Here is a 4,703-nt window from a genome sequence, read left to right on the forward strand (position 1 = left end):
GCAGTGCCGGCCTCTCGTCATCCTCACCAGGCATGTGCCTTGAGAGCAGTGATGCCCAGTAGACGTGTCACATGAGCCACATTTGTAACCTGAAACTGTCTGGAAGCTGCTCTTTAAAAAAATAAAAAGAGACGCATGAAAATAAATGAACAACTATTTTTTAGTTACTCCAATATACAGAAGTATTATTTCAACACCTCATAGAAAAATCATTAGTGGCACAGTTTTCACTCTTTTTCATTCCAAGTCTTCGAAATCTGGTTTGCATTTTACACTTGACACGTCTCAATTCAGACTAGCGAAGTTTCAAGCGATCAGGAGGCACACGTGGCTAGTAGCTACCATACTGGAGAACGCAGTTCTAGATGACACACCACACACACTTTCCTTCATCTCAAGAGCCTGCAGAAGAGAAGAGCCTCAGTAAATACTGAAAGAACACGTGTGGCCACACTGTTGGGACTGGGTCTTTCTCAGACATGGGTATTTGAGAGGTAGACCAGGAAGCCCTGGAAGGGTGTGGAGGGCAGTCAAGAGCCTGGACTTGGGTGCACACCACGTGATGTGACGTTGTCATCAGTTGGCCCAGATCAAACCACGTAGCTTCCTTATGCCTCCCTTTGTTTGTCACCTGTAAAGAGAGACAGCAACATCTATCTCGCAAGATGTCAAGAAGTTTAAATGGGAGGATGGACACAAAATGTGGGGCACCTGGTGCACAGGGGAGACAGGAGAGGCAGCAGCTCTAATTATTTTAAACTAGATATTCTGTAAGTCACAAGGAGAACTTGGGTTTTAGTAGCAACAGTGCGGTGTGGCCACAGCAGTGCTGATGTAAGGTATGGGTTCTCCCCGCTTTGGGAATTCTCCTGGGGAAATCTTAAAGCAATTCACAGTGTTTCTTGTTCTGGCTGTGGCTGGGAAAAGTCACATAACAACCACGGGGCTTGGTAAGCATGGGCAAAAGCCAAAGGAGGGTGGCCCTTGCTCTGAGAGCTGTTTACTGTTCATTGTCCCTCCAAAGCCTGAGGGTTCGGCTTTCCCTGGGAACCTGACGGCAGCCAGTCCCTTTCAGAACAGGGTGATGACTTGTGTCCCTTGCCTGCTGTCTTCTGCTCCCACCGGGTCGTCCTCACATGCCTGATCCCTCTTCCCTGTCCTCCTCCAGGGGGACCACGGGTGTGTTTTGTCAAAATTAATTGTCTTGAAAGGCGGTTGTTTCGGGCGATGGGAACAAGGGTTCCGTGATCACATCCAGTTTTGAAAACAAAAAATGGGCAAAACAAGCCAGACGCACAGTGACATTAAGGAGAGGCAAGGCTAACTTTATTAAAAAGCTTCTTTGTGGTATCAGGCAGGAAGTGAAATGGCTTTAAATGGCACACATTTCTCAATCATTTAATGCACCAGTAATCTTGGCATTCTCTCTTCTCTGTCCCCTGGAAGGAAAAAAAACAGTGCCCAGATACAACTCAGACAAAAGAGGGGGAAGGCACTGAGTCAGTGCCTCGTCACAGAGCCGCAGGGAAGACTGGTTACCCTTGCTGGGAAGTGTCTCAGCAGGGCCGGCGAGGTGCACCTGTGCAGGGGAAGGTGCGGGTTCTGTTGGCATGGGTGAACCTGGGCTGCCCGAGGAATTGCTGGGGTTTTGTTCATTCTTCTGACCAGCTGCTCCTCTCAGATCTGTTGCTGTTGGAAATACCATAGATGTCAAACGTTGGATTTTATCTTGTAAGCCCGTTTTCAGAGGGTGGTAAAACCCCACCCCCCACGTATAACATTTACTCCTCCTGCCAAATGCCATTGCCCTCATTTCTGCCGCACGTTGGTCTCTTTACCCAGGACATGAACGCCCAGAGAAGCACAATTGGTAAAGCTTTTATTGAAGAAAAAAAATGGCACTTACTTAGCGAGGACCAATGAGTAGAAATGAAAGGGGAAACCAAAGATTGATGCCACTGATAGACTCTCGCTTAGTTGTACTTTTTATGACTTATTTATAGATGTCAAACAGGATATGGCACAGGGGAGGTGTTCAGTAAATACTCCCCAATTGATTAAAACCCTGAGATATATTTGAACATCTTTAAGGAAATAGGTATACTTTTAAAAAAATGGCAGTTAATTTTTAATTGGTAACAAAAATGGTACCAGATGGAAACTTGTTGATTTGGACCCAGAGTCTGGCTGTTGGAAAATAGCTGTCCACTGGGTGTGGTGCGTAAACAATGAATCTTGGAACACTGAAAAAATACAATAAAATAAAAAAATAGCTCTCAAGTGTCATGATTTTACGATGTCTTCTAAAAATTCTCAGGATGGTTTCTCACATCCTCTCCTGAGTCTTTGCACTGTTCTGTGGTGTCGGGGGCAGGCGCCGGATAAGGCACTAAGGAAGCAAAAGGTGTGTCTCAAGAGGTAGTTGGAACTCAACATTTTTGAGCTTCCAACACACACCATTCTTTCTTATTATCTCTCTACCTGTGTCCATCCAGCACAAACCCCCTCTGTCCTCAGACCTCAGAGTGGAGGGCTTGGTTGCCATATTACCAGGTCCTACCCCCGCTAGACCTGGGTGATATAGTTGTCTGCTTAGTCTGTGTGTCCTGTGGGGGCTCCCCAAGGGCACAGACCCAGAATTTTTCCCTTTGACGTCCCAGTGACTCCCAAGGTATCCGGGAGGCAATGGCTCACAAACCCTGGTGCAGTGAATGAAAAGCCAGTGGTGTTCAAGTTATTAACTCGCTTTGCTGGTGGTGTTCTTCCTGCCATATTTCTCGTCTTGCTTCCTGTACTTCCCCTTTTTCCCGAAGATAAATAATGAAGCCAGACTGCTCACCTTGCAAAAGGTTAATCCTATTTCTAAAGCTGTTTTGGGGTTCTTTTGAGAGGCTTAAAATGTCTCCTGGATCCCTGGGGAGCATCCTAGGTGAGGGGCTGGCAAATGTTGCCGCACACCAAAAGAACTTGCCCTTGAAGTTAAATGAAAAGGTCAATTGTGTCCCTTCCCTTTTAATTCCAGTCCCCGTCTTTGTCATTAGTCTGGCAGGGAACTCTGCAGCTCGGGGAAGCTTGATTTCTCCCCTCCCTGAACTCCTTGTAGCCCCACAGTGTTTGTGGTTTTCTGTCCTTGTTTTTTGCTGCTTCAGTGTACTTGAAACAACCTTTCTGAGGCTGGAAAGGGGGGCGGCACGGTCCCAGCAGCGAGCCGGAGACTGCCCTTATGCGGGCTGTGCTGTGCTGATTTCAGCAAAGTATTTTTTTCAAACCCCGCCAACAAGTGGGCTTTCCCAGGTGGTGCTGTTGTATAAATGGTTTAAACAATGGCTACTTGTGGAGCCTCGGATCACCCGTTTGGCTCACATTTCTCCAAAAGTGCTCACGGGCTGACGGCCTGGTTACGGTTCTTCCTCGTTTCAATCTGTCTGATTCTTCTAATGCTCATCAGCCCCATGATTCCCTGTTTGATAATGCTCCAACGGTTAAAGGGAAGTTCTTGTCATCTCAGCACCTGGTTTCAGGAACAAAGTGCTCACCTCCCCGGCCGAGTAAGCCATTTCAAAATAACCTTTGTTCGGGGATCTGAAAGAGCCCAGGAACTCAGCAGTCTGGGCCGTCCTACTAGCTGGGCTGGGGAGGGTGGGGGCGGGGATTTCAGGGGACCCAGGCTTTGGCAGTTGCCATGGAGACTATCAATCATTTGATGAAACCAGCTGGGAGGGGAAGGGGGTGACAAATTATGAGACAAACACCTTCCAAGGCAGCTCTCAGTGTAGGCTCTCAGTGTAGGCTTTATTAGGGCACCCGATTGTGGAAATTCAGGGACGCTAAGAAACTTAAGGAAATGGTTCTTAACTTCCCTTAAGAAATGCATCTGATTTGTGCATCAGGAGTCTCGAGATCCTGTATGGCGACCTCAGACCCTGACGCTAATCTTGTGTGTATGCATGTCAAGGTGGGGACGTGCCCTTTAGCACCTGGCCCCCGTTGGGCTCAGACGCACAGCTTGGTGGCTGGAGTTCCCTGACTACAAAAGGAAATCCTGTTCTTGGGTTTTCTGTTTGGAAGCCTAGTAACTGGTCACTCTAGGGCCGAGTGCTCAACAGCATGGTCATAAGGTCAGCTGTCCTGTACTGAGGACTTCCTGGGTGCCGAGGCATTACCCACAGCATCTCGTTAGTTCTTATGAAAGCAAGGTGGGTGCTGTTAACTCTACGATGAGGAAGCAAAGGTCCAAAGAATTGAAATAACCTCTTTGAGGTCACAATGTTCCTAACTGGTAGAGCAGAGACCTCACAAGACCTCACAAGAGCTGGTGGTGACCCTCTCAGACTTTGGTGAAGGGACGCTCTGCCTTCTGTGGCGTTGCTAATAGGCAGCCACTTGGGGGACGGCTTCCTTGGCAAATCCAGCGGCCCCCAGGGATGCTCTTGCTTCAGTTCTCTGCAACTTTCGTCAATTTGATGCACCCCCCTTCCTTGAAAGGATCCAGCCAGGACTGTCACCTGCTAACACCTGCGAGGGGTCCGAGGGAGGCCTTGGGCTTCTGCCACCCTGGGCCCTGCCAAGGGCCAAACCCATCAGTCTAATCAACTGAACATAGAACTCCAACTTCACAAAATGTCTTTCAACAGAACCACCATGAAAAAGTGGTTTTCCTGGACGCTCAACAGATTTTTAAGTCTAGAGACTCAGGCACTGCT

The 4,703-nt window shown here is 48.1% G+C and overlaps 1 long non-coding RNA gene across 1 annotated transcript; it reads right to left on the reverse strand.

Moving 5' to 3' along the window:
* Window positions 1–1,309: 1,309 nt before the first annotated feature.
* LOC131808573 (uncharacterized) lies at window positions 1,310–1,963 on the reverse strand. Its single transcript, XR_009344835.1, has 3 exons — window positions 1,907–1,963; window positions 1,540–1,689; window positions 1,310–1,439 (listed from the first exon to the last, which is right to left on the reverse strand). It is a non-coding gene; the product is annotated as an uncharacterized LOC131808573 (long non-coding RNA).
* Between the last annotated feature and the right edge of the window lie 2,740 nt (window positions 1,964–4,703).

The sequence above is a fragment of the Mustela lutreola genome, chromosome 9, assembly GCF_030435805.1.
Source record: "Mustela lutreola isolate mMusLut2 chromosome 9, mMusLut2.pri, whole genome shotgun sequence".
Classification (NCBI taxonomy): Eukaryota; Metazoa; Chordata; class Mammalia; order Carnivora; family Mustelidae; genus Mustela; species Mustela lutreola.